The sequence below is a fragment of the Anas platyrhynchos genome, chromosome 35 (genome assembly GCF_047663525.1).
Source record: "Anas platyrhynchos isolate ZD024472 breed Pekin duck chromosome 35, IASCAAS_PekinDuck_T2T, whole genome shotgun sequence".
Classification (NCBI taxonomy): Eukaryota; Metazoa; Chordata; class Aves; order Anseriformes; family Anatidae; genus Anas; species Anas platyrhynchos.
This window is the reverse complement of record NC_092623.1, coordinates 501,986-513,961: the sequence shown is the minus strand read 5'-3', so window position 1 is coordinate 513,961 and position 11,976 is coordinate 501,986. Positions and strand designations below refer to the sequence as shown.

At 42.2% G+C, this 11,976-nt stretch overlaps 1 long non-coding RNA gene across 1 annotated transcript; it reads right to left on the bottom strand.

Annotated features, from left to right (window-relative positions):
* Positions 1-2,104: 2,104 nt before the first annotated feature.
* LOC140000941 (uncharacterized) lies at positions 2,105-10,874 on the bottom strand. The gene is made up of 2 exons (XR_011806133.1): positions 7,808-10,874; positions 2,105-4,866 (listed from the first exon to the last, which is right to left on the bottom strand). It is a non-coding gene; the product is annotated as an uncharacterized lncRNA (long non-coding RNA).
* Positions 10,875-11,976: the final 1,102 nt, after the last annotated feature.

Here is an 11,976-nt window from a genome sequence, read left to right as displayed (position 1 = left end):
ACAAAATAAAATTAAATAAATGAACTGGATGGCCTCCTCAAGAGCCATTCTGAACGTGTTACCAAGTAAAGGAAGAAAGAAGAAGATGTTGGAGGCAAGCAGCTCAGAGAATGGTGTAGGCTTTGTGAACCATTGGTATGTTTGTAGTCACAGCAGATTTAGATGCAGCTAGGGAAAGGAAGGGTAGAGACTGGGAGGGTTTCACTGACACCACCGTTGGACTGAGGCAAAAAGTCAATCCCTGCAGCGTTATGAATTGAGTAAGCAGGTTATCACTTGGAACAGAATGAGTAGACATACTAAAGTCAGGTGTTTTTAAGCTGATAGTCTGAAGACAACTGTTAATCATTGCCGAACAGCTTGGCTTGGTCTACCTTCTTATGTAGCATTACATGGGAAAATGATAAGAACTTTGGTATAATTTCAGCATCTGAATATAGCAATAAAGATTTATAAATTGGTCAATCTCTTGTGATAATCAGAAGTATAACTGATTCGCACAGGAATAGTATAGTAATAATAACATTAATCTAGAAAGGAAAAGACTGTTTGTTTGATAAAACTTTTAATCTTGTAATATTTCTCCAAGGCAACTGACTTACTCTGGCTATAGTGCACTTCAATTTAAAAGCTTGTATCAGAGAGCTAGTATGGTACCCACTGACAAATCTATTTCAATGTTAAATGAAGAAAAGTGAGCTGGGCTGATTCTACCAAAAATTATGGGCAGATCCCCATAAGTTAACATACTTTCTTATTAAAAACTCTACAGTCTAACCTGTCCATCTATTGCTGACCTGAAATCTTTGCTGGCAAAACGTGCAAAGGAAAATGTGCGATTTGTTGCTACCAGTAAAAAGAAATGGAGACACAGTGCTGTTCAGCTGATGTAAAATCACTTTGCTAAATGTTCACAAACCAACCAAGCAGCAATCCAGATAGGAACCATGAATTCAAGTCAGGGCTTAAAAAGACTTTCTGGAAGTACTTAGCTTTTTTCCAAGCTTTATCGTAACTCCTACCTGATACCATAATATTTTTTGATATGAAAACGAAGTCGTAATAAGGTCAGCATATGGATTAGACCAGTGCTGGGGTTAATTAGGTCTACATGGTAGAAAGCATTATCTTTTTATCATGTTATCTGGGATGGAAGCTACATACAGCGCACAGTTCAGGGAAACACACACACCAAAAAGCAAACACAACTCTTGCAGTAGCATGAGTTGAGCACTGGGCTCCTTCTTCTTGCCTTCCTCCTCCATGTCTTTGCCTGTCCCATTCTTGCTGGAGCTGCCAGCCCCTCTGCAGCCCACTGTTCCCCATCCCCCATTGGTGGGCTGGTGACAGGCCTGCACCACGGGGCCTTGCTCAGACCCCTGCTCTCTGCCAAAGATTGTCTACCACTATAAGGATAAAGCATTCTCATGGCAGGGAGGAACTTGTGAGAAACAAATTATCCCTGCTGTCTTGTTGCCAGGGCACCCAGCCATGATCTTGCATCTTTCCCAAATCCCATCATCTCTGCCTCTGCTGGGCAGATGCTAGCCCAGAAGGAGCACTGCTGCAGCAGGCACAGCACCACTCACTGTATTTGCTCCTGCAAGCTGCACCCAGGAGGGCAGGGACTTTTGAACATCTTGTCTCTCCCTGCTGCTGTTGAAGAAAGCCCTCTATGAGACATTCCCAACAGAACAAAGTGTTGGGACAGTGCAAGCCAAGACCTCTAGGTTGGAATGGGAACAAAAAGTGTATGTGGTGCTGAGCAGTGATGAGCAGACTTGCTCTGACATCTTGCCCTAGCAAAACTCAGTCCTGTTGACATACTGAGTCACACCACATTGTGAAAAGGGTAGATGCTGCTGCAACAAAGTAGATCCTGAATGGACTTCATTCTTACTTTGTTCTTTCCAATAAGGTCTGAAAGTAATGCGTTTGTAAGAGATGTGGACGTGGTCCCATGGGGAAACATGAGACACTATGTTCTTTCTAGTCTAATACTTGCTTGCTGTATTTAAATCTGATTAAAAGTCAGAGATGGACACCACCTAGATCTAAAGATTGTTATAAGCTCCCTCTTAATTAATTTTTCAGAGAGCATTGCTTTAATAATAGAAAGGAATTTATTGAGTAAGCAACAGCAAGCAAAACAGCGCTGGGCGGCCGGGGAGTCTCGGCTCCGCCAACGGCGCGCACCTCACCCCCCCCAGGGTCCCTTTTTATATCTTGGTGATTTCAGGATTACGCAGCACGTCCGGGTATGTTCTGCGACTGCGCGCACTGTTGCTAGGGGGTCGTCTCTGTCCCTCTGGTGGTCGTGAAGATGAAGGCCGTAGTCTTCCTCGGCGTTGTGGTTCAACTTCTTTCTTTATTTGGTCATGTTGGCCCAGCGTGAGACAGGGAGGCAGGGTGTTGATACACTAGTTTAACAACTTATCAGGAGATGGTTACATGAACTTTGCAGCAGTGTTTTTTGAACAAAAGAGGCTACTGAGATGCAGAAGGAGAGAAGGGGAGAGGGTTCTCTTTTTTGTTACATTAAGCAAAGGAATTTTCATAGTGTCTAGCTAAGCATTATACAGCTCCTTACTTCAGCATGGAGTTTTCACAACTCCCATTCCTCAAACAGAACTCCTTGTTTTTACAAAAGACAATGAACAAACATTTATTGTGTATTACAATCCCTCCTTTTTCTTTTAGTTACTCATTTTGTTCATTGAAGCTCTGCAATGCCTGGCTACTAAGAACTAATGTTTCCTCGATTCCTTCATTGGTACTTATTGGCTCGTATCTGGCATGTATGAGCATTAAATGTGCCGCTTCTAAATGTCCCTTTACAATCGCAATCAATTTATTAAAAATACATGGTCCAAAAGTTAGTGCTATTATTAAGAACAACAAAGGTCCTGTTATTGTTGATAATAAAGTAGTAGGCCAAGGTGAATAATTAAACCAAGATTCGTACCAGCTCTGTCGGGCTTCATTCTCCCGTTTCCTTTTTTTTTTCAACCCTTCCCTGGGTCTTGCCATTGTATCTCTTACCTCTCCAGTGTGATCAGCATACACACAGCATTCCTCTTTCGGGTCTGCACACAGCCCGTCCTGTTGTAAAAAAAAAAACAAATCTAATCCCCTATGATTTTGTAACACTACCTCTGAAAGCAACCTGATAGATTTTCCAGGGCCGAGATGGATTGTTCAATTTGGGTCAGGTCCTCGTCCACAGCAATGCATAAGGAAGTAAATTCTTGATTTTGTTTAACCAATGAGGCTACCCTGGTCCCCACTCTAGCTCCTCCCAGGATTATTAGGGTGGCCAAAGTTAGAGCCGTGAATGGTTCCCATCTTTCCAGATGATGACTTTCCACTGTGTCTGGGTGTACATATAATCCTCAGGGTGGTATAGAATCCTTGGTATAATTATCACCTGTATACAGAAATCACGAGACACATTAAAGAGTTTTAGTGATAGACAAGGAGTTATGCCCACTCACAAACAAACCCACCTAGCGTTGTTGGCTGGGATTAACCACTTGGCTGATTGTTTTCCATTCTCCATGATATTACATAGGTGACACTTCCCACTAGGAACCGTGCACACACACCTACCACCTCCAGTGACTTGTGTTAGTGTTACCCTTATGTCTTTTCCCCAACTGCAATGTAGAGGGCTGTTCTCGTTTGTGCGGGAGGGCTCCCCAGGATTCCCGATAGCATCATAATATGAAGGCCTTATACTAAAGCATAATCAACAGTGTTTTGTTACATTTGGGTTTGTTTTGTTTAATAATTTGTAGCTGGCATTCATGACCCCCCCATATGTTATTCTCAGCTATGTTATCATTCTCGGCTTTACCTGAGCTCGTAGGGCTGCCGAGGGTTGGAAGTGTAGTATTTTCCGCAGGCTGGATTCCCTGGACATTTTCTGACAATACCTCATTTGGTCCTACTGCCTGGGGCCTATCAGCATCCTCCTTTTCATTAGTATGAGTCCTCCCCTATCTGTTCTGTGTTTGTAAAATCTGACACCTCACATTTTTCCTAGTACCCAGCTAGTATCATCCAAGTTTGTTATATTTATATATAGAACCTTGCAAATTTCTTTATTTCCATGGAAGGTTCCTGTATACCCTATACCATGCCCTCACCACCTGTAACGGGGACCTGCTTGTTGGTTACAACCTTGCGGCCCATATCCCACTTGTAAGAATTTATTCCGACCAGCCCCGAGTGTCCAGTCCATAGCAATGGTTTCACACCCCCAGTATGCACAATAATACATGTTCGGGTAATTACAGTACCCCTTTCCTGGGTTAGAACTTGGGCAGAAATAAAATCCTGATCGGTTAAAGCATGGCTGCACTGACACCAGGTCACATAATGTGATGCGGAAACTGGGAGCACCCGCTGTCGTTGTTTGCTGGATGACGAATTGATCCTTCCATCTGATCAAGCTCCATTTAAAAGGCTGATGGGGATGCGCAGACCCATAGCTGACCAAAACGATGATACTGACTCCCATGTATCGTAGGAGGTGGTTGGAGCCCATCTAAATTGTCGGCCCCTCAGTCCCCCACCGTTTTCACTTCTCTGCCTCGCTTGTCAGTTCGGTTGCAGCGAACTACAAGGTATCGGTTCTTCTTGGCAGCAGCAGTGTTCTTCAGGGGAACCTACTAGGGAGCCTTTGAAACAGGGCCTCCTCCCCTTCCCACAATACACAGATAATATAAAATACTTATCGAGTCCGTCTTAGTGTCAGCTTCAAGTCGTCAGGGCCTGGAGCTGCCTCCCATTTACCTTCCTGGATTGGTCCTTTCACACGGCTGGCATGCGTCCATCCTTTCTCCGCAGTTCGAATAGCCGTTTCTGTGGTAAGCAAAACAACATAGGGGCCTTCCCCATCGTGGTGTTAAAGCAGTCTCTTTCCAAGTCTTAATTAGAATTGAGGGTGATCAAGTGGCAGTTCCAAGTCATAGGGCATACCATATAGCATTTCAAAAGGAGAAATTCCTACATCAGTTCTGGGCTGTGTCCATATGTTTAACAGTGCAAGGGGTAAGCATTTTACCCAAGAAGCCTTAGTTTCCAGCACAAGTTTTGTTAGTTGTTTCTTAATTTCACCATTCATTCACTCTTCCTTTCCAGAAGAGGAGGGGTGCCAGGGGCTGTGAAAATCCCACTCAATCTCTAAGGCCTGCTTTGATCCTTGCAGTAAAGCTTTACACCCATTCAGTCACGTGGTCAATTAGGACAAACAAGTAACTCAGTAAAGTCTACCTGTATACTTTGGAAAGGTCAAAGCCCTGGCTCCCGTCCCCCTCTAGATAGGTTACAGAAGGCCTTTTTATTTACCTTTTGACATATAGTAGTACATCCTCTACATGTGTGCTTCCCTAAAGTATATATTCCTACACAGACATGCTTTCTTAGAACAACATCACACATTGCTTGCACCTCCCAATGACTCTTCTGATGTAAAACAGTTAATATTTGCCTCATTATCACTTTATTCAGCATTTCTCTCCCATCAGGGAGTATCGATTTTCCTTAAAATGATCCACATATTTGTAACATTAATACCTCCTTGGGAGGTTGTAATTGCTCCAAAATCTTTTTTAGAATTTACCCAAATAGATAGGTGGCCCTGTATAGCCCTGAGGTATAATTGTCCACCTATATTGTTGCTTCCGCACCCATTTCAGGGTCTTTCCAGTCAGAGGTGAATATACATGTATGTTTGCTCTCAGGGCCAGAGAGCACTCCATTAATAACACTGTTATTCTAGTCTAACAATTTACTAGTTGAATGCCCAATTTAATCATCAAATCCCTTCCCAACAAGTTAGTCTCTGCCTTGGATACATACAATAATTGCCCAGTGATCATTTTATCCCCTAGTCTCAGCTTGGTATCCCCCAAAAGTGGCACTGTTATCCCAGTCCCTTCTACCCCCATCACATTTAGGGTTTCATTAGTTAATTTAATCCCTGATACTTTACAAGTAACAGCAGTTGGGAGAGCAAGAACCCCCCCCGCAGACACCAAAGTCAGTGCAGAAGGAGGGGGAGGAGGCGCTCCAGGCGCTGGAGCCGAAGCCCCCCTGCTGCCGCTGGAGAGGCCCCTGGTGGAGCAGGCTGTTCCCCCCTCCCCGATGCTTGGGAAACTGAACAAACACCACAGCAAATATGCAAATATACCAAAACTTCTAGATTGTTACTTAGATAATGCCTACATCACCTTTCCCTGCTCATTCAACTTCGAATACCTTTAACACTTTCAACAAACCTTTTAACACGTACTTTATCTTTCTCTAGCCTTTACTTTTCTAATGCCGACATCAAAGGCTCAGTCAGGGGCCAACTTAATTCCGTACCTTTTCCCTCCAAGATGCTGAAACAACATCAATATACAACATTTCATCCTGTTTTCCTTCTTTCCACAAAAACAACATTGACTGTAATATGGTGTTATAATTAATACTTCCATTTAGGAGCCACTCCGCTCCATCCTCTAGTTTATAAAGTGGCCACCACTGATTACAATATTTAATAAGGGTTCTTTTACTCTCTGTACCCTCTTACCCCACTATATCCCTTCAATGTGTTAGTATACATCCTAGGGGGCTTTTCCTCGGGATTTCTTTGCTTTGAACTTTTCCTATTGTAATCTGCAGTGGTTAATATTCCACCGTTTTCCTAGAAGCTCTTTACTAGTCAATCCCAATCCCTCCAAAATCCACAATATATAGATACACAAGTAAAATCAGACCACTGGAAATTAACTGCCTGTAGACAATTACACTGGGAACATTTAAACCTGATGAACCGATAATATGCCTGGGAAAATTTTGTTCCCTTAAACATACACCTCAATGGCAGTTCTTATATTTTCATATTTACATATTAACATATGTATAAAAGAACACTTTAACAAAAATGCCCGGGCTTTTATATATACAATATACAATGTACAGTTATTATTCCAGTTACAATCATTCCTCAGCAGCTGGAAACATTGTGTCAGTTGCCATTAAAGCTCGCTTACCCTCCTCCTGTCTCTTTCTTAAAATCTCGGACGTCCCCGGAGTTAATGGGGATGGCCACATATTCCTAGTCACTGGTCCCTGAACGCTAGAGTCAGAGTCGCTATCAGAGTCTCCCTGGGGTTGCGGATTAGGAAGCCCGGGAGTCGGAGGGGCTGCAGGTGGTGGTGGTGAAATATAGGGAGACAGTAGGGCTGGGATCTCTAATTCTCGGTTTTTCTTCTGCCTCCCATCCCCTCCTTTTTCTTTTAGAGGATATAAATCGGCTTGAGTTTCCAAGCTGATCCACAAATGTCCATATTCACTTTCTTCCAAACTAAAAGGTTCCTTTGAGTTTACATAAATATTTAGGGCCTGGCAAACCCAATCTTCAAAGGACCCAAATACAGGCCAGTAAAGGTGGTCTCCTCGAATCTGTTTACCACCCCAAACTTCAACACAATAATGTATCATTTTTACTTTATTGCTTCCCCGCCTAAAAGGGGAATCCTGCCAATTTTTAATCATTAATCCCTGGGTAACCTAACATCAGACGTTACCCTGCCCATGGGACCAGAAGGCTTACTCTTCTTCTGTCCCATCTTCTGGAGCGCCTTCACACACACACGCACAAATCGCTTCCCCCTTTTCGTGGCCCAGTCCCTCGCGGGATGTGGGAACCGCACTACGAGGGGTCCGCACTCGCTTCGTCCGCAATTGGACGTCTCACAACGCTACGCTCCAGGATACCCAACCCCAACCGAACGGATCACCGGCCTATACTTACTCACTCCTGAGTCTTCGTTCGGTCTTCGTGCACAAAGATTACTAGGGGTTGCCGGCTTTATTTGCTTGCTGCCGAATTTAGGGTTCGTCGGTGAAGGATTTGAATGAAAGTAGTCCTAGCGAAGGCCGCTGAAATCAGCGGGGCGCCCCCTCCGAAGGTCTTTCAATCAGATTGCCTTCATCCGAGTCACGGCACCAAATTTGTTATAAGCTCCCTCTTAATTAATTTTTCAGAGAGCATTGCTTTAATAATAGAAAGGAATTTATTGAGTAAGCAACAGCAAGCAAAACAGCGCTGGGCGGCCGGGGAGTCTCGGCTCCGCCAACGGCGCGCACCTCACCCCCCCCAGGGTCCCTTTTTATATCTTGGTGATTTCAGGATTACGCAGCACGTCCGGGTATGTTCTGCGACTGCGCGCACTGTTGCTAGGGGGTCGTCTCTGTCCCTCTGGTGGTCGTGAAGATGAAGGCCGTAGTCTTCCTCGGCGTTGTGGTTCAACTTCTTTCTTTATTTGGTCATGTTGGCCCAGCGTGAGACAGGGAGGCAGGGTGTTGATACACTAGTTTAACAACTTATCAGGAGATGGTTACATGAACTTTGCAGCAGTGTTTTTTGAACAAAAGAGGCTACTGAGATGCAGAAGGAGAGAAGGGGAGAGGGTTCTCTTTTTTGTTACATTAAGCAAAGGAATTTTCATAGTGTCTAGCTAAGCATTATACAGCTCCTTACTTCAGCATGGAGTTTTCACAACTCCCATTCCTCAAACAGAACTCCTTGTTTTTACAAAAGACAATGAACAAACATTTATTGTGTATTACAAAGATGACTTTTTGCTGAAGATAAAAAGAATGCATGTAAATTCTCATCTGACTTACAGACAAAGCACTATGAATGTCTGTCACCAGTCAGAATTAGTGGCACACACTCACAGCAACTTCAAGCCTGTATAGGTTAAATTTATATTAGAATGCCTTCAAAATTCTTTTCATACCTCAGAAAATCTAAAGTAGAAAAAAAAAAAAAAAACTACTCGAATCCACTCGCACTTTTGTTTCTATTTAATCATCTCTCCCTCCCTTAGATCTGTGGGTGGTCACAAATGCATTGTCCAAGCAGCTTGTACATACACTTTCAATAAAAGCCTTGTCAGTAGACCTGCAGGAACTGGTTACCAGTGGAAACTTATGAAAGGGAATGCCCCTCTCCTCGAGCCCACCCCCCACACTGCACCCCGATCAAATTCTTTGTTCCTGTGATGTGTGTACATTCACAGACTGCTCCACGAGGTCCCAAGACTGCAACAGTAATACAAACCTACCCAGCAGCATACAAACCTCCTGCAGGGTGGCTTGAGAAACAGATGTCAGACTCCTAAGCTCTGGGACAGATCCTTATGCTACATTCACACAAGAGTAGCATCCTTCTACAAGAGTAAATCCAACTTAGTCCCAGGGAACTACTGGGTCAGCCTCTGACTTTTCAGTGTGGCTATGAGCATAAGAATCTGGCAAGTGGAGTTGTTTAATGCAGATGTACATGGGTTTTTCCCCTAGGTCCATCACTAGCCATGTCTTTAAGTCTTTATTCCTTTTACAGCAAGTTTAGAAGGCAACAGTTGACTGTATGAGACTGATTTTATTAACTCTAACAGAGCTGTTGACAAAAGAATGAAGTGGAGATTAAATAAATGTCTCTGCAGTGTGCCTCAGGTCACACGGGAGATTACGATTAGAAGTGAATGTTAAATAAATAAATAAATAAAACTCCCTTCTAAAAATCTAACATTGTTCCAGCATTGTTTGCATGTTAAATGATTGACTAGGTGATTCAGACTGAAATGACACCCAGCAAAATACTAATTTTACAATCAAATTGTTTATGTAGGACCGGATTTGGGGGCATGACATCAAGAGATCTCATTCACCTGTGAAGAAAACTGAGAACAATGGAATTTAACTATTGTTTCATTTGATCTGTTGAAGAGGGTTTTTTCCATTGTATGAAATCTGTGGATGTATTTTCTAAGAAATTACTAATTAAATAGCACTTTGTTCCATGCATAGCCCCACTCAAATCATAAATTCAAATTTAAATACTCTTATTTCCATGATGTGAGTTGCATTGAACTCTGTTTCAAGGGATGCATCAGGCCAGTTTATTATGTGCCATCTACTGAAAGGTACTTCAGAACATTTCACAAGGGATAGTTTGTAAAATGAGAGAGAAAGAGAGAATAAATAAGTGTTTTGGCCAGGTTTAAAAAGTGCATCCATAGTCAAGTCTGATATGGGGGGAGGGGAGGGAAATCACATTCCATATACTTGCAGGAAAACATCGTATGTTTTAAGATTGCAATATTTGATATTTTGCAGTACTACAGTCAAGAAAGGTAATTTATAGGACAAACTAACCACAGAAAGAGAGTTGGCATAAAGTTTTCCAAAATTGTCAAGCAGTAAAGTTTTTACCATGTTATTAGAATGTAGTTAAATATCCTAGGTTAAAGTTGTGAATCAGTTTTCTGAAATGCAAACTTAAAAAAATAAGCAGCAACACTGCCTTCAAATAGGCAAGATAAAATAATGATAGTTTGTGGTATGCACACGAATACATGTACAAGCATGTTAATTACTTCTCTCTCTTAATTTGTTGGGTACAACAGACATTTGAATTAAATACACTCACTATCAGGGAAATAAAATCATTATCTTTGGTACTTACAGTCTTTAAAAACCAGGGCAGGGTCTCGAGGAGGCAGAACTTGGGCAATTACAAGTTGCAGAGACTCCAAGGTTCTGTCCATCTCTGCTCTGCTTTTCCAGAAAGCAGCCACAAGCTGCCCTCATGCCTGAGTCAGGCAAGTCCTGTACCAACTTTCCGCAGCTCATTGATGCGCTGGATTCCTGAGGAATCTCCCCACGTCTCCCAATCAGGCATTGCCTCAAACCCCACGACCCTCCGCAGGGTCCACCTCCCCGGACTGCTTATCTTTGCTGTATGCTGAGCTAATTAGCTGCAAAGGCAGGCTGACAGGCGCATTCCTACTCCTTCCTTCTGTTAAACACACCCACCTACAGGCCGGGGAGAGAAGCTAATCACCAGAAAGAAGTTTGTTTCATCGGTTTATTGGCGATGTGCTGAGGCAAAGACCTCTCTGGTTCATACCAAATGAATAAAGAGACTCTCTTGCTCACCCAAACCCTCAAATTATGGAAAAGATTGCAAATATAAGGAAATACTTATGTAAAGCTATACTAAATGTGATAGCCTGAAAGCAGCATGCAGGCTCTTGTTTAAAAACAACAAATTCGATAAAAAGTATGGTGTTTTTTTTTTTTCTTCCTGTAACTATGTAACTGGAGAAGAAGGATATTAATGGCAAATAGAAAATTAATCCGATTAGCAAAATTAAACTTGTGATATATTAGGTTAACCCAATTTGAATCTGGTTTCCTGAAAAGCAGTTTCCTTACTCCCTATACAATAAATGTATTAAAATACCAGTGAATTAAACTGTTTACATCTCAAAGGACCTGTGGGATATGCAGAGGTCTGAAGAGGCACTCCAATCAAGGCAAACACAGATGCAGTGGCAAAAGCTTGAAGCACGAATGTAAATACATTGCTGTCACACACATTTGTGTAAGAGTCATAAACTGTACAAAATAGTTGCTTTGCTCAGCTTACTTTTATTTCAATTCCAGTAAAGTCTTCTTTTTGATTTGGAAAAAATCCCAAAGTAAGGATGTGTGTTCTTTAATTACTGTACAGTCTTTCCCAAAGAAAAATTATTTTTTTCTTTTTTTCTTTTTAAAGATGCAGCAGTAGAAAACTGCTGGGCAACCTTTTATCTCCATCACTTGCAAGTTTCAGTACATACTGTTTCATTTATAGAGTGTGCATTGCACAAGGTGTATCTACTCTTTATCTTCATGTTTTGTTTACAAATTAATGAACTAACATTGTGTTTGTTTACTAAAACATTTAAAACCCATTTTGTTATTACCCGCACATTCCTTGCTAGGTGAATTCGCTAAGATAATCAATAATGCTATTGTCTTAACCTCTGCATTTTCCCAAGTTCACTCTAAGAGAACTCTAAACTTCATCCCATGTGTAAACTTTGTGGCGACCTTTAATGACTTCAGATATTTCAGGAATTCTGCTGC